Source organism: Camarhynchus parvulus, chromosome 2, assembly GCF_901933205.1.
Source record: "Camarhynchus parvulus chromosome 2, STF_HiC, whole genome shotgun sequence".
In the NCBI taxonomy this organism is placed as follows: domain Eukaryota; kingdom Metazoa; phylum Chordata; class Aves; order Passeriformes; family Thraupidae; genus Camarhynchus; species Camarhynchus parvulus.
The window spans coordinates 133,406,560-133,425,782 of NC_044572.1; positions in this window are offsets into that span (position 1 = coordinate 133,406,560).

Genomic DNA, 19,223 nt, shown 5'->3' on the forward strand with positions numbered 1-19,223 from the left:
ACAATTCTTTATGAATAACACATTGTCACCAAGAAAGAGCACTTCTAACCTATCTTGTAAACTTTATATTAATTTTCATTTACACCGCCTATATGAATATAGGAGGATTGAAGGCAGAGGCACTATTGCAGGATTTGACCTATGAAATAAAGTTTATTTACAGTGAAATATAATCTTTTTGAACTTCCTTGGTGTATCTTCAGTGCTGAATTTTTTTCTGTACCTTCTCAGCCTCTAATGCTGCTGCATGTCATTGTTTAGTTGTCGTTGCTGCGACAAAAGGAAAATGTCTCTCCAGCTACCACAAAGCCACATGGGCTCTCTCAAGGGACAAAGAAATGGTGAAAGGAGGAGAAAAGGGAATGGGAGGTGAATTTTCTGATGGTGTAATTCCATTACTGTTTATTTGATAGAGTAAGCCCACAGGTGTTGGATGTTTCATAGGGGGAAGGATGTAAGCTCTCTTTCTGCTCTGCTTTTAGAAATGCTTTCCAAATCTCCCTAATCCATTAATCTATTTTTGTGCTTTTTCTTAGTTTCTGAGGAAACAGACACAGAGCTCCTCTGAACAAGGTTGTACAGTTAGAAGTTTAAGAAACAGATCTGACTATGGATTGATGAGTCAGTTATGGATAGCAGGAGTGATTTATAAAACATTCTGGCTAACATCTAAAACTAACTAATGAACCTGAAGATACCATTAAAATGTTTAAGTGTAGCAGTTGTCTCCGCACTCCCTACTTGTTATCCTTTTAATACCTTCCTATACTTCAGCTAAATTAGTGAGTTACAAGACAGTGTCATTCATTTGTTAATTGTCAATGCAGAATGATACCTTTTTACTAGTTTATATGCCTCAGTGTGTTTGAGTCACATTTGAATCTGTTTAGTGTCTCAGTGAAGATCATGCTCATCCACAATTTTAGTTGTTAACACAGACTGTTAAATATGTTTTTGGTGTTTTCAGCAGTTTTCAAAGTCTGTTTAAGAAGAGTTTCCTGCTTCAGAAAGGAGATTTATGCTTCTAAAGAACCAGAACACAATCCCTCCTGATCCCATCCTGATCCCTTTCTATCTTCTCCCCTGACCATTTCTGCAGAGAGGAATCTGCAGGCGTTCAGAGGAATGTCTCTACATTTCTGCACTGATTCCCTTTCTGCCTGCTTCTGCAGATTACATAAAGCAAATAATTAGAACTCAGGATAAGTTAACTTCAACCATATTACTTCCTACCTCTACCTGATTTCAGTATCTTGGACTAAGTCCTTAGCGCAAGTGAGCTAATGCATTCAAGAAGAAAAACTTAACACCACTAGGTTTTAGTTTTTGTTTTGCAATTAAGGTAACTTTTTAATTCTCTCTTAAGTCAAAGTTCCTTCCTTTGACTGCAAATTATCAAAAAGATGAACAATACTACTAGATCTACTTTTAACTACAAAAGGGTTATGATATCAGAAAATCGCTGGAAACATTCAGATTTGGAGGACTTCACACAAAAGTGGGTTAAACCAAGTGAAAACCAGTTCTAGTGCCAAAGATTTATCTCTTGACCTATGACTGTGAAAGTAACAACACTGCCAAAATAAAGAGCAGTACCATAGCACTAGGTATTAGGGTATACTGTGGATTTTCGAGTTAACCTCAGCTGGAACTGGTTTATATAAAATGCACTAAAGAAGCTTAATATAGAAAGAAAATTTTTATTTTCTTATACTTTTCAGGGGCTTTTCACCATAGGGAGATTGGTTTTGAATCTAAATGAACGTTGCTCAAAGTTGCACCAGTTCTTGGTGAATTTTTGTGTTCATCAGTTGCCACACCAATGCAAATTCTTGGCAAATTCAGCTCTTAGAATCAGTTCTGTCTCTTCCATGCTGTTGGCTAAATTAATTTTCCACACTTACAAAAGAGTGTTCTTAACTTTATATCTGATTTTAATATGTACTCTTAGAGTAATTTTAATATATGACTTCTTTAAAAAGTCAGTACAAATATATAACCTTATTTTGTCTTCATTTTTTTGATTGTAGATATATGTAGACATTTCACTTCTTTCAGCTGAATCAAATATTGATCCCTGGTTTGGAACTTATGCTACCCAATAGGGGCTTGTAATTTTATCCATAATGGGCAAAAGAAAATGAAAAAAGGGTTATGTTTCTCATTTTCTATATATTAGGGTCTGGAAGCTCAAGTTGTATGAATATTGCTCATATCTGTAGCTTCATACATATGGTACTATTCAAATTCTATTAATGATGAAGACTATTTCAAATTTTATTGATTTTTTAAATAAGTTGTCCTCTATCTCTACATGATATTGAAATCTCTATAAGAACCAGACCAAGTTTCCCTTCTTTCCCAGATCTAGCTCACTTCAGAGAAGATAACCAATAATGCTTTCTTCTAGAAGGATAACGTGTTCATATTACAATATATTTAATTATTTTTCACATCATCATTTTATTTTTAGTGAGGGGTGATTTTTCCTGATTTGCTATTAAAAAGCAGTAAGACTCCTAATTTCATACATAATTTAAATAACACTTTTCTGTTTCATACCTTTATATGGGGACCTATTATCATATACAGAGTGCCAAGCAAAACACAGTATTTGGAAAAAAAATTTCAGAAGAAACACTTTACATATGAATGGTCTGTTTCCAAAGTACAAAAGTGTAAAGTGAGACAGGCAGAGCTACCAGTATTTGGAGTATATGTTGAACAGACAATAAACAGAGCAACAGGATGCCACTATATACTCTAGAAAGTGCAAGTGTCCTGCCTGCTCTGCACGGACCTTGTCCTCCTATCTCAGGAAAGACACAAGTCTGGAACAGGAACAGAGGGCATCTGAAAGGTGAAAGACTTTCTGTACAAAGGACATCTGATGTAGGCTGTGACTTGGCAAGCTGAAAAAGAATGTCTGAGGGGATTCAGCAGAAGCCTGTAAAAGTATGAGCAGAAGGGACTGGAAGTCATCGTTTTATCATTTATAGTGCAGAGCCAAATGAATGTAGCAATTAACAGGCTAAAACATCACAAAACCAGACATTTTGTATATCAAGTAGTCAAACTAAAAGCTACTCACCAAAAGTTATCACAGACATCCCACTAATGACTGAATCTCATATGGCAGGTGAGATATACATTGAGTGGTATAGAAGTTCCAATTTATTAAATTCTGGGTGGAGTGACACTGTTCCTGTGGAGATATTTGCCTGCACCTGGAAATCGCACATGTTTAACATAATTGTCTGACACCGGGAACTTGGCTTAACTAGTTTCTGCCCATATGCTTATCTGGCTTTGATAGTGGTATTTAGTTCCTGAGAGCTCTGGATAATAAAATTAAAAATCAGCTAATTAAACAGCTTTTTTCCCCTTCTACTTCTATTAATTATCTAATTTGATAAAAATATTGCATAAAATGAAGATCTGCCATAAAATTATCATTTTATCTTTTATATCAGCAAATAAATACTAATGGTACAGAATCTATGTCCAATTCTTAATCAGAATATTTAAAACTTTCATTCATCTTATGGCATTGCTTTATCAACTTATGTCTAAGAGTCACTACTTCTGCATAGATGTAAGAGAATCTCTCTTACATCTATGACACAAGACCTTCATTCCTTGGTGGTGAGATAAACTCCTCCCTGGAAAGCAGTAAGGATAAAGGTGGTATATTATTTTTGGTGGTTTTTGTTTTGTTTGTTTTTCCCCACTGGAATTCTCTCTCCTTTGCAATTGCGATAGTTCCCTTAAGATCTTCCATTTAAATTAAAGGTAAGGATTTAAATATGCAATGGTAAATGAAAACCACTGGAACAGATTTTATGATTTGTTACATTCATGCACAACAGTAATTTTACTAAATTAAACAGACTCAACTTTGTACCAATAGCACAAAACAGCCTTTTGCCGCTGCCTCTCAATTTTACATATTTTGACATACTATCATATAATTATAGCAAACCTTTCCACATCATTAAGTAATATTGGTATCCTAAAACCATACTTTGAAACTGTAGTTGCACTTTTAAATCATTTTTTGTTTGTTAAAGGGCTTTGTAATCAAAAGACAAATACCAGATTCTCTATGGTAGAAGTTCCCTCCAGAGTTTTCAAGTTTTTGGGTGAACTTGAATTTCTATGAGCAGCTCTTATTTCTTGTGAAAATGAGAGAAGAAGTGGAAATTTCTCTATTCAAACAAAATCTCCATCAAACCAAAAATTAGTTAAAAAATCCCTCCTGAGTATTGCTTTCTGATGAGCTTTATCAAAGCTTCACAGGAAAAATGGGTGAAAATACATGAGCTAGGATTTATAAATCTATGGCAACTATGAAAACATTGCTTCTAAAATAGAGATTAAATACTGCCATTAGCACACAGAGTATTAAAGCAATGCCACACATCTCCTTTTAGCACTGGCATAAGTTTGAGAGAAATTGCCGAGAGAGGCACGTGATGAGCAAGCCAAGAATTTGGTTCTCTCCTACTTCAGGTTCCATTTCTTCCCACTGAAAATTTGATTTCCTTGGTGCCTGCCATACAGAAGCTAGAGCACTTCCCTAGGCCATTTCTCTTGCAGCCTGAAGTTGTAGTTGCCAAATTGTATGTTCACAAAAGTAATTTGCTGTAATTTTTTGAAGCATAATTAGAACACAAGGGCTTAGTTTGAAGTTAACATTTTCTGCACTATTTAAAACAATTGATGCTGTCAATAATTGTAGTGGAGACTAATGCTGATCTTTAGACTGTAACATTCCAAGTCTGTTTTCAGCTTCTAGGGTATTTTCCAACTTGCAATGGTGTATTGCAAAGAAAAACAGTACAATAAAAATAGTCATTGTAGCCAGCATCAACAAGTAAGTTTCTAATATTTCTGGATGTGTCTATTTAATTTTATCCTAGCCAAATTAATTGCTCCTTCAATCTCAGGATTCTGAGAAATACAAAGAACTGCATGAGAATGAGCTCACTGTGATAATGTACGTTATCAGGAGACCTGGCCTAGAGTGAGAAAAGTCTGAACATATGAAATAAAATAGGCCAAGTCCAGGACTGAAAGTCTTAGTGAGAAAACATTTTCATTAGGAATAAAAATATATTCTCTTTATCTATTTCTCCATTGAAAAATCTAGCCACTATCTAATTTTAGTGATATCAGCCCACCTTCTTATTGCTGTAAATTTGTTGGTATGTCCAAACAAATCCAGATGAAGATTTAGTTGCACACCCTGTTCTCTTCAAATGCTCAGAAATTGCTTGTATGTAATAATCCTCGCTTCTTGCATTTCAGAACTTGAGTGAATTTAGTGGTCAGAAAAGCAGAGTCAAAACCAGCTCTGGCTGATATTTAAGGCTGGTGCAGGTGTCATGCAAACTTTATCTCTGAGCTGCCCCAACTGTGAGTTGCATTGATCTACTAGCTCAAAATAAATACCAATAAATTAAAAGGAGAATTTGAAATGCTGGCTGTAGCTAAAGATACTGATGATACCATTGCATATTATGACGTTATTTACTGCTTTTTGGTACAAAGGTAGGATAAATGTCTCTGTTTCCAGCTAGATATAAAATGCTTACTGTTCAAGGCAGATCAAGCTGAACCCTCCCTCAGAGGATGTCTCTTCTCCATTGCTGAATGACCCTGAGATTAGAGGTTGGAGCATCGTGTCAGTAGTACCAAGGCTATGGGTCCAATCTCCCTATAGGCCATTCATTTAACTGATGGACTTGATGACCTTTGTGGGTCCCTTCTAACTCTGTGATATGGAAATAAATATTGAATATAATAGACTCCCATCCAAACTGGTTGATCCACTTGCTCCTAAGTGGCTCCTAGGAATATTCAGGTTTCCTGAGTAAATTATTGCGAATTGTAAACAAGGCCTTCACAAATAAATATCTGTTTCCAGAAAGGTCATACCAAAAGAGGAGTCTGTAAAACAATTTCTATTTACAGTAGTAGACTTATATACTAATTTGGGAAAAACCTTATACTGTGAGTATTCTATTAAATCAGTTAAACTAAATCTATCATTATTACTTCAATGTGTTTATCCTATTACAATAAACAGTGACAGTATGAGATCGTGAAGCATTAAAATTGCAACTCTAGAAGTCCAGAACGTGTTTACATAGCTGTAGTTTTGAATTTGAGTTGAAAGCAATAAGGCAGCTTGCAGCTATGCAATATGATTTGTTAACATACTCTGGAATGCAGACAGGTAGCCCCACTGATGACTATAAAGAGAATGCAGGAAATTTATTTTCCTTGTCAAGGAGTTATTCAAAAGTACTGGGACAATTGAGCGTTTCAGATGTTGCAGACATAAAACTTTACAAAAGAAAATATTTAGATACCACTCCCAGATGCTCAGGAAAGCCAAGAGGGATAATGCACTTTTTTGACTGCTACTAATACATATTTAATACCTTTAGTGACTACATATGACTATATGATTTTTGAATATCTCCACCCCATGAGTTTATTAAGAAGCTGAATAATGAAATGGCTGCAAGAGCTGCCCCTTGTAGTCAGAATTAAAACCAGACAGAAGGGGAGAGGTCTCATACAGGAGAAAGTTAATTCCAAAAATTTGAGTCACCTGTCTGCAAATGAGGGTGATGATATAAAGTATAAATCTAATTTTAGTTTTCTGTGATTGCAACTCAGAAATAATGAGTACCTTCTAAGTAAGCTACAGACATTCTCAATTGTGAATTAGCAAAAGAACAACAGTTTGGTTTTCCACTGAATTTTAATTTGCTGAGATTTTTCCTTACTGCTTTCACCTGTTTTTTCCTAAATTTTTGTGCATCATATTGTTTTAATGTATGTGTATATTAGAAAACATCTGAAACCACAAATAGCTCTTTAAAACAAAGATATGCTAATAGGGAAAGGATCCAAAATTTCCTTCTGCAGTCAAACAGAACCAGCGCTGTTTATGTGGGCTTGGGAATATAATTTCCCATTCCCTTGCTGGCGAGCTCATTACACTGCTTCCTTATGAAAATAAAAAAATTGATCACCTTTAAATCTAGTGCCGTTGTGCTCCTTTGCCAGCCTTAATGGAGAGGCCAGAGAGCAGTCTTATCCCTCCCCACCCAAAAAAGCCAATGAGTTATTTCTCATCTCACCAGTTCTGACTCTCTGGGTTAGGTCTGCACATTTCCTGCTGCCGTGGGTTGTACCAAGGAGCTTTCCTTTAGATCCAGTGCCTATGGGTAAGACCAATCATCTAGAACTTACTCCAGCTGCGGCCCAAGTCCACCTCAGTACTGAGCCTTAAGATTACAGGCACTCTGATTAATTCCATTGTCCCAAAGCATGGTTTAGATTTCCTCTAAAGCTAAATCAGAATCATGATGGAAACTCAGGTAAGCAGTTGTCATTAATGCAGAGAATTTTTTTTTCCCTAAAGATAGGAAACGTTCTGGTAACACCACAGATAGATTACAAAAACCTTAAGAAAACAGGGCTTATACTGATTTTTAAGTCAAATGCAACAAAAGAAAAACAGTTTCTTTTTTGGCTTTCTTTTGTTCTTTCAGCTCTTCCCTCAATCTGTTTGATGGATGAGATACTCCATCAGCAGTAATACCTGATCACTCAACTGAATTCTTTGACCACTTGTACCTGCCCCAGGTCAGAGATTCCATTTCAGATGTTGTAACACAGTTGTCTAAGTTCATGCTGTCAAAATGGAAATCAACTGGGTATTAACATTTTGGTTTTGTTTTAAATAGAGGGAAGAGGATTTTTAGTTATCTTTCTGATAGTAAAGTTTAAGCCAGGGAAAATACATTGGATACTTTGTTACTTCTGAGAGAAATGTGTACTGGGTTGATGTCAAAATGAGATTCTCATTTTTATTGGGTGCTTCTTTTAGTTTGGTTTCCTGACTATGTTTTACTAGTAATACAAAATCAACCATTGTTTTTATTTTCAGTTGAACCAATTTTATCTCAAGTACATATCACTGACACTAGGAAACTTTTGGAAGACTTTCATAGATCTTCTGATGAGTATCAAAAGCCTGGAGATTAGAAAACAAAATTAAGAAAAAGAGAAATTGCTATTAGAATTTAAAATACTTGCTATCTCATGAAAATTAAGCAAATAAGAAAATTTTTCCACTTTCTAGCAGGCTTTTCATACACTAGAACAAAAATAAATACGGGCCAACACATTAACCCAGAGCTCAGTTGCTACAGGATTTTCAGTACAATCTTGAAATGCTTCAGTGTAGAAGAAGCAAAAATACTCTGAGCCTTTGAAAGCTGGGGGCCATTCCCTCAGATGAGGTGACAGTAATAAATCTATGTCTGGCTTTCAACCCTGCCTCAAATAATGAGCAAAATCAAGCAATAGGTCACCTCAAATGCTTTCCAGAACTAACCCAGGGAGATATGTTGTAAACTTGCAGCAAATGTAGAAAATTTTAGTTTTATTACTAATGACAGTTTATAAAATGGCATAGTATTGTTATAATAGAACAGTATAATAGTTCATGGTTGAAAGATTGAAAGCAATATCTTTTCCCCTCATTTTTTACAGTATCACCTAATTCCATTAGAAGCAGATCTATGAGGTTATTTTTATTTGTTGATAACTATAAAATCAGCTTTTTTTTGTTGACAAGCCTTTTTGAAACTCATAATTAAAATAAAATGCTGTTGAATGACTTTTAAGTATGTGCATGCAGTTAAATTCACATTCAGATATTTTGGGGAGAAATTTCATTTACAGATTCAGATAGTTACTGCCAGAAATTTAGATTTTTAAGAATGTCTAAAGTATGTAAATGTGTAATGTCCTCATGGTTTCACAGGCTATCTCAAAGCCAGTCAAACAAAAAAAAAAACAAAACAAAAAAAAAAAAAAAAAAAAAAAAAAAGAAGGCTACATCTTCCTAAAAAATCTGTTGTGTATGCTCCATCAGAACTAGTTTGATTAAAGTTTTGCTTTTTATCATATGTTCAAGAAAGCTGTACTGCTCATCAGAAACAATTCCATGCAGAAAACTGAAAATCTTATGATGTTTTCATTCAGTTTGAGTTAGATCTGTAAATACTGAAGATTGACAAATAGTTGAATGCCATGGGTTCTTAAGCACCCATAATTTTCGGTGTAATAAGGAATAATGAAAGCAATACCTGTTGATTTTGCTTAAGAAAACTCAGCTTGACTGTCATATCATTGTTGGCTCAGTAACATTTTCCACAATTATTGTGGTTTAGAAATTCTTTTCCTCAATTTAGTACTTCCACTAAAAAGACCATCAGCTACTCCTCTCCCCTCCTGAATGGAAGGCATAAAAGACAAAGATCTCAGGTTAAGATAAGAACCACTTTCTGGAAAAAAGGAATGACTTAATGCCTTAGGTTACAGTGAAAGATGTACCAAAAGCATGTATTCAATCACCATCTTCATAAGCTGTTCAGTACTGCCCATGTGGGGCAGTGTTCTTTATCTCTTCCAAGACCCATCTCCCACTAGGGAGATATCCTCTGTAATTGGGCCATTGAGTCTCACTGCATGGCTGATAAAATTACTTCATTCCATTGTGAGATGCTCTGCCCAGGGGGAGGAACCAGGCATTCCTATCTGGATAGAATCTGATGTTTGGAACAATACAGGCAGCCTTATCCACTGAATTCCCAGAGGACAAGAGCTACATAACCACCACTGTATCTTTAGAGGAAGACCAGACTCTTCTACAGGATCCCTGCTTCAACAGAACCATATCTGTCACTCCAGGAGGACTGCAGCCACCATTCAATCAAGCAATACCAACACTCTGTCCAACAGGGTCTCAGGCTGCATTCTGATTCTGTCAGTGTTTCTGTATTATTGCATTTATTTTAATTTACCCATTAAATTGTATTTCTGACTTGGCATCTCCCACTGGTTTGCTTTCAAACTAGTGCACATAACAAAAGAGTAAGAACAATATTAATAACAAAAGGCATAAGACAAAGAAATTATTTACATACAAAATGAAATAATACCAGACTGTTTTGCCTGACACACTTTCTCAGCCCAGAAGGAATGCCTTCTCCCAGAAGTGGGACTCTCTTTGCCCTGCCCCAGCAATGACGTGGGCTGGCATCAAATATCATTTAGGTCTTGGCCACACCCTCTCCCATTGATCTAGGTGCCAAAACCAGGGCAATAACATTTTTTTAAATACTAGTCAGATGGGTATTATATATAAAATATTCTAAAATACTTTAAAGTAAGGCAGAATATGTACTGCAAATAACTTACAGAAAAATACTTAAGATCTTGAACTCAATCTTTTTTTTCTTAACAGAAATATATGTCTTCCAAAGTCTGGCAATGCTAGTGACACAAAGATGGGAAAGAGGTTGTCAAGCTCAGTGAGCAAAATGTAAATTTTGCTGCATCTATACCAGTGGCTTTTCACAGTCATTTGAAAAGCATATTTAAAGGTAACTATGAATTAAAAGGAGGGAAATACTGTGAGACAAAATAGTACATAAGTGGTTTACATAAAAAAATGTGCCTCATAAGAAAAAAACCCAACAATTTGAAGGACTACCATTTTTTGTATGGTTTCAATACTGTTTCCCACTGATCACTCTATGAAACACCCATAAAATCAAAACAGAAAACTGACCTACCACTACTAAAAATAGTACATAATGAGCTGTTAAACATCAAAGTAAAACTGGAGCTACACAGGAAGATAGCATGTTCTTTCTTATCTCCATTATTTTAACCTTATGTTTCAGAGAACATTGGACAGTATTCAAGTGAGTAAATACTCAAATAAATTTTTATTTCTTATTCAATGCTTTTACAGTCCTGTTTTAAATGATGAACTGGTTGGGAAAATCTGTTTGGATTCTATTTTCTGTGGTATGTTTTTCAAGCATATTTTGACATTTTTGCAGTTGCTGTCCTTATAAATTTTAGGACTGATCAATATACACTATTGAACTGAAAGACAAAACCAAAAATAAGATAACTCTCATGATAGGAGTTTAAAAGCTTGTGATGAAGAAATGTCTAAGATAGTATATACAAAGTATTTTACACAAGTGAAGATATTTGCCACAGAATTTTAAAATGGTGGACTAAAAATATAATTCCTTAGTTCAAGATATTTTATTTGAAAATGCAATTTCTATCCACTATTTCAATCAATTTCAAAAACATGAAAGATTAATTGTAAAATATTAAAATATTAAACCATGCTTAAAAAACAAGGTTTGAGTGCAATTCTATTCTGAAGGCTTTCTAAGGACTTGTTCGCTTAAGAGTAAATGCCAACAAAAATTATTTTGCCTTATCTAGTTGAAAATAAATACTTAACATAGAGTATGCAGTTTAGTCAGATAAAGCACAAGCAAGGGAATACTATGAAATAATTCTTCTTTTTAAAAAAAACAACCCTTCAGTTAAGATTTTGGCCCTAATCCTATCCTCATTAAATGCAGTGGCAAATATCCCATTGTTTTTAATATAAAATTACTAAGAGCTTTATGGCATTCTGATGATACTGGAAAAAATGTTATCTCCTTAGAATCTCTCTGACTGATAATATGGAAGACACATGCATAGAACTTGCTTAAGGATGCTCAAAAATATTCTTGGTTCTCAGTGAAAAAAAAAATCATGTCTGGTATGGGCTGAAAGCCCAGTATTTTCCCAGCAGTGAAACGAGGACCCAGAGAAGGTGAGAGATCCTGGGGACCTTTTTATCCAAGTGAAATCAAACTAACTGTCCAGTAACAAAAGCAACCTACATAATCAAAGACTGGGTGACAATAAGGTGCCTTTGATGTCAAGCAGCAGAAAATTTCTGGGTTTTTATCTTCCAAAATATCCTAAAATGTGGCAATAGACCTAAAAACTGTAATTCAAAGACAGAAGGATGTAGGCCAAAGGACTACTCTCTTCTATTTCCTGCTGAATGTGGATGAGCATGGCTGAGCTTGTGCTCACCCTGCTCTCTGCTAACCTGACCCAGGCCAGCCCTGCCCAGGAAGCCATCCAGCAGCGTCTGACTGTTCGGCTTCAAATTTTTCAGCTGGAAAATTTGAATTGGATTTAACAGTCCATTTATGAAACCTCTGGGTTTGTAGCAGAGAGCTGGGTCACATCTGGGTAATGCTGACCATGGTCAAACTCAGTGGTGCCCACCTGAGCAGGGCATGCCCTTTTCTTCCCATGTAGCTGAAACAAATTAAATAATCTTTAGCTTTATGAATAAAACAAAAAATGCAAAGAGTAAGAAAGAAAACAAACCAGTGGCTTTTGATTTTTCCTTGGACCATGGATGATCTTAGCCAAAAACCTTAACTCATATAACTAAGGTGTAATATAAATACATGGTTTTGGAACTATTTCTTCTGAAGATAAAGTGAGTATTTTAATTTCAACTTTTTGATGAGTTTGCATTCAAAATATGCCATTATGAATAGGAAATGTTGCCTACTCTGTTTTAAAGTGTTGATGAGTTATTGCTTTGATACAGATGAGGCAAAATCCTTTGGACTACTTTGGGGATAATTTTGGACTATATTTGGGATCCTCTTGGAAACTGCTTTTACTATACAGAAAAACTTGTGAAAATACTTCGCCTTGGCCACTTCTCCATGAAAATGACAATGTATAAATCTACACTTCTGGCCAAGGAAGAGAATGTTATAAATGAGCTCTGCCAATGTGACTTGAAAACTGAAATGTCCAGACATGAGTCTATACATGTTGTTTAATCCCTGAGTTTATAGCATTAGTCTTAGCTGGTAATAAAAAAGTTGTCTAATATCCTTCTTGACTAATCTAGTCCTTGTGTTAAATTACGCAGATATGAGGTTATGCACAAAATCTTTTCAGACTCATCATAAATCATCTACACTATATGGGTTGGGAAGTAGGTAACATGAGCCTTTTTACTGCCACTTAATTCTGATTATATTTAATTCAGAAGTCCTACATGTCTAGAACAGGCTTAATAAAAGATGCTGATCTCTGTGATCATTTGAGAGGAACAATTTTATTTTTATTGTGTATAGGGAACCTAATGAAACAAATAGAAAAATAAACGGAAGGAGGGACTTTACCAAGGAGCTTATTTAAGGAATTTATTTTAAATATTTAGCTGAAATAAATGTAATTCTAAAACAAACTGAGCTGTTTGTCAGAGCTGGATGAGGTGATGCTGTCAGTTTAAAAAGTACACTTATTGTAAAGCTGTTGCTCACAAAACTCTAAAAAATTTAAACAGATGTTTGCTTTTAAATGAAAACAAACTTTTTAAGCGAAATATTTACCTTTTTTACATGGAATATTTTTAGACATTGAAACATATTTTTGCTATTCTCTTGGTACTTTCTAGTTTGTATTCACAGTTTTGGGATATGGTGTTACACAAAGGAAGTTGTCAGCATGAGCCACCCATATCACAGTTGACAGAAACTCCCTAAAGCCCATTAATCCACTTTGATAACGACTGCTGTTTCAGTTGCTACTATTATATCAAATTCAGCTTGTTCACGTGAGGAAATCAAGCAGGTTTTAATCACGCCGTGGAAATTACTTGGTGTCTCTGACAGAATCACTTCTGTAGAGTGAATGTTTTAGGGTAATTTTTTCAGTGTGCCAGAGACTTCCAGTAAAGACAGAGGAAAAGAGGCCACTGAAGTCAATAAACCCTGAATTAGAGCCTTTGAATTTGGTTAATCTCTAATCCCAAGGGTAAAATAAGAGTATTTCAAAATAAATATGTGAAAGCCATCTTTTAAAATAAGGAGTCAGAACAAATTATCTTTGGTTCTCCTCTAATGAGTAAAAAGTTTGTTTGAAACTCTACCCTGGGAATAAAGATTAACAAGCAAAAATTCTGCCTTGCTTGTCTTAAGATACAAGCAAATGTGTGTAGCCATTGTAATCTCTTCCATGCCAGCTCTTTTTGTCTAACTAGTCCAAAACTTCTTGCTCTTATGACAGAACTTTTGAATCTATGCAGGCAAAAATAAAAGGGACACCATAACTGCAAATGCAAAATCTGGAATGACCTTATATTTTCTTATTTCTTTTGCTGTCCAGAAAAATATTGCTCCGTTCTTAAGAAAATAATTAAAACTCTAAGAGTGAGGGAAATAAGGAACAAAAAAATCTAATAATTTGCCTGCATATTAGTCATCTTCTCTCGTCTGCCACTATATACAAAGTATAATTCAAGTTTGCAAACTGTGGTAAGAGCAGATCCAGCTTGGATGGTGAGCAGCAGCAGGTTCTCCTGCCCTCTCCTTCAGTGCAGGCGGGTCTATGTATAGCTGCAAAAACTGCAACAGCTCTCCATCCCAGCCTCCTCCTAGGATACTGCAAAGGAAGGATATTTCTTCAGATTTCCCTTCTCCAGCAGTCCCCTTCAGGCTCTGGAGGATAAGGAAGCCCTTATGTTCACATCAACTCAGCACAAGCATTTCCAGGGTGTTTGGACTGATTGTGGAGCTGAGATGTATGCGGAAGGGCAAACACCTTGGTCTGGGGAGGCAGATATCTCGTACCAGAGATGTGGAAAATCAGCCTGGGCAGGAAGTGTTGTGAGCAGCAGAGGCAGTATCTCAAGGGTTTGGACATGGGTTTGGAAAGGGGGATGCCGATCTGGGGCAGTGCAGACTCGAGGGACACTTTGTGCCTTGAAGAGCAAGCTTTGAGCCTGCCAGTTAGTTGCACATGAGTATGCTGGTAGGGTTGAAATGAGGGAGGGGGCACCTAAGTGGCAAACTCCTTTTGCAGTGTCCTTGTGCACAAAGAAATAGCTTCAGACAATTCTTGCTGCTCAACCCTTCTCATGCATTTTCTCTGCTTTTGCACAGCTCAAAGTCTGTCAGAAGTATCTGCCATACTGTCAGTAGCCTCAAATACAAAAAATTAATAGAAGGCTTTTAAATTAAAAAATTAAATCCAGCTGCATTAACCATGCCAGGAAAAATTGCATGGGGCTTAAGGTCAATGTGGATTTTTAGTATATGAGCAGTCCTAATGACAGAAAGAGTGACTTCAACAAGAGGTCAAAAAATCATGACTTCCTATTTATACAGGCATCCCTGTAATTAACATGAGAAGTTACTTGTGTAACTTCAGAGAATATTTAGAAATATATATTTGAATTTTTTCTCCCAGAAAATCACTATGAGAGAGGGATTGAATCTTGAATGCTTTCTGCTATCCACCTCAGAACACTCGGTCTTCATTATCTTTTGGAGGCCTTGGACTTCACATTAATTGTCTGATGTTTGCATGTTTAACCAGAGCATTGAGAAACCTTACACTGAATATTAAGATGGAAGAGAAAGGGGTTCATATGTTGCTTAAGACGTCAGTTCTGAATGACTTTTCTCTGTCTCTCATATCCTTTCTCCAAAGCAATGATGACTGAGCTCTCACCCAATAGAAATGCCTTGTTTGGTCCATAAATCAAGCATTCTAGAAGTAAAAATAAAAACCTAAATACTTGTATTTTGGCAAATGGGGTTTATTCTGTTCATGTCAATTTTTGTGCGAAATATGTGTCCAGATACAACATTTCTCTGCTGGCTGAACATGGTTTTCAGTATTCTGTATTATACATACTTGTTTGTTATGTCTTACACGTGTATACATATTTATGTATAGTTCTGTATCATTATTGATAAACTCTGCTTGACAGTCACATGAAAATGATTCCCTGATTCTGTTCTGTTGTCTGTGTAGTTTTTGATGAAAATGGTACCAGTTATTTTGCTCTCTGCAAATTTCCCATGTGATTTTTATACCATCTTGATTTCTTGTTTTCTAGACAGTCCATATTGACAAATATGTATTTAACTTTACTAAAGCAGAACATGTAAGAAGACCCTGAGTCAGAACTGATCCAGATGACTAAGTTCATCCTCAGCCCTAAAACTTCTGAGTGTCTAACTGCACTGCGAAATGTCTGATAAATTCTTGTTTTTCCAATGGTTTTATTTTTTTCTGCACCCATACAGATTAGAAACTTCTCTCTTGAAAATGGAAGATGAGATAATTATGTCAAAATGTAAAATAATTATAACATTTGCAGCACTTTACTTGTGTTTACCCCAATTCATGGACAACATTGCTTTACTCCCAGGGAACCAACAAAAAAGAGAGACTGTATAGTCATATATTGCAGCTTGTGTTTCCTGAAGGAGATCAAGGGAACAGATTGTGGAATTAAGAGAAACGCACTTGCTATGAACCACATTGCTAAAAGGTATAGGAAGTTACATTAAATCATTGTGAGGCTCAATTAAAAGTGGATTTTTTTCTCCCATCTGGCTACAGTACAAGCATAGGAGCCAGCAACGTATGGAGAACAACCACAACTTTCAGAACAAAACTCTCTGAATCCAAATAACCACTTTAAATCCAGAGCTTGTCCTGGCTAAAGATTACAAATTACTGATGAATAAGTGTCACAAAATCAAATAACACCACTGCTTTAGTGAACAATATTGATGGGGAAAAAAAATAGGATATCAGTTCCAGAAAATGGTAAAAAATGCTTCAGAAGCATAGAATTAAATTTAAAGTAAAATGCTACATTTTGCTGTAGACCCTTCTGTTAAAATTCAGAGGCTGTGATGAGGGTCTGGCTTCTGACAATTGTCAGACAGCAGTATAAAAACTGTGTGTTTGACTAGTGGTGTCTGGTCTCAACATCTGTGGAAAGAAGGCTTTTGGAAGTGTTAAAAATTTTAACCACTGATTTCTTCACAGGAGGGTTTTTCTCTATATTTTTTTTTCCTGTTTAATGTCTTTTCTGAAAACATTCAATTTAATCACAAATTTTTCCAGGTGGTGGAGTTGGCAAGCCACTCCATGACATTGGAAAAGTCATGGCAATCAGGTGAAGTTCCAGGTGACTGAAAAATGGGAAACATTGTACCCATCTTTAAAAAAAAACATTAGAAAGAGTGACCCTGGGGACTACTGACCTGTCAACCTCACCTCTGTGCCTGGGAACATCATGGAACAGATCCTTCTAGAAGCTTTGTTAAGGCACATGGAGGACAGTGCTGTGGTTCAAGACAGCCAGCATGGCTTTGCCAAGATATTTGAGTTTGTTGGTCAGAGGGTGAAGAAATTTCATTAGATGAGAAAATTTTGTGGTTCTATTTAATGTATCACATTTTTCCCCTTCATTTTCAATGTAATTATAGGGCACTAAGAGGTCAGAAAACATGCACAATATGAGAAACACTTATTTTGTCTGGTAATTCATTAATTTGACAGGGCATAAGTTTTTTCCTGCTTTTTCATTGCAATGATTCTTCTTCCTTGTTGATTAAAAAAACCCATAACTTTCTATTTTAGTGGTACTGAAGATGATTATACTCTAGCAGAAGGAGTGTTAGGAGTAAAAGCCTTTGGCTGATGTGGCAAATACATCACTGGTAAAAAATTCTAAGAGGAGGTGTTGATACATATGTCACTATTTGGCCTTCTTTCCAACACCTGTCCAGAGATTAAGTAGAATGCAGTTTGTGCTTTGTCACTTACACTACAGATGACTTTGGCCTTCAAGTGTAACTCCATAACCTTAAAATACACAGTAGATAAACACTAAATACCAGGCTATCAGCAATTTTAATCCAAAATGTATTACTAGATGACAGGATGCCAATATCATAATCAAGCCATCACTAAGGCTGGTTGTTTTATTTCCAAAGTAACAACTGGATGCAATTAAAAGCTATGATTTTCTCTTCTGTCATGTCTGTTCAATTTTTCAGGTCACAGTTGAGTAATAGTGCTTCTCGCACCTCATCTCCTAGGTAGCTATTAGAAGTATGCCACTTCCAATTGCCAGATGTTCCTGTCATCAGCCTGACCCTTAAGAAAATTTAAACCAAAAGCTGTCTCTTGTGATTTCTTCATTTTCCTGTAGAGTAGAAACGAGAGAGGGAGTGATGAGTGGTTTATGGGTCAGAACATATGAAGGATGTCAATTTACAACTACCACTTTCATTTGAAATTTGTAGCCTGTCCTGGAGTTGTTGGGTATGCCTTAATAATTTCCCAAACCTACGCATGAATAAATCTAATTCTGCTTCACCTCTGTTGGAAGGGCTCATGTTTTAGTACAGACATCCAGCCCAGGGTCCTTTGTTTGTTGTCAGGGCTCTTTATTTTGTCAGAAAAGGAGGCAAGTGCAGTTTCAGAGTGCTCCAGTCAGCAGCCCAACAAACTGCTCCTATTATGAGCTGTTTTGGACCACCTGCATTACAAACCTTGGCATTACAAACTTTTATCAGTGGAGCAGGCTGCCCATGCGAGCGATAGAATTGCAGTCCCTGGAAGTTTCCAAAAGGCATTTGGAGGTAGCTGCTGGGTATATGGTTTAGTGATGGACACAGTGCCAAGTTAATGGGTGGATTAGATAATCTCAGGTGCCTTTTCCAAATTTAATAATGACCCCATGAGTCTAAGTTGTGTAGAATCGACTGAGGTTAAAATCTAGCCCAACTTCTGTTTAGCCAAGTGTTAATAAGGTAATATTAAAAAAACAAATCAGTGATAACCTGTAAATTCATTTGTTGTCCAGAGCCTCCCTGTTTCCCTCTCCCTTTTTCTAGCTACAATCTACTGGCCTTGCATATGTAGGTAAACGCTTTATAAATATATGTATGTATATTTGTGTGCATGCATAAACCGCTATTTCCACAGTTTTAGTGGCCAGGAGGTTGGAACTAGATGATATTTAAGGTCTTTCCAATCCAAGCCATTCTATGATTGTTATGAACAGTGTGTCTAGGCCCTTTGAAACTGCCTGTCCTTAACTGTGATATGTGTTTGATCAGAATTCACTTGGAACATTCTCATTGTTCTAAATAAGGAAATATTTCACGTCAGATATCCTGATTCAGTAATGGTTTCTAGGGTTGCTTGCACCAAATGGACACATTGCATTGCTTCCCAGAGGGCTTTCTGTGAGGATGTTATGAGATTTGCAATACTTTTTCTTGTCTAACACTGAATAAATTAGCAGCTTCGGTTCATTAGACACTCTGGTGGTTCAGTTCTGCTTCCTTCATACTGACGGTAGCTTTCAGACATGTTAATACCCCACATTAATTGGGGTAGTTACTCCTCTGCAAATTACAGTTGATGGAGCTCTCACAGCAGAACATGTGCTCTCAGGTATTTTCAAATACAGC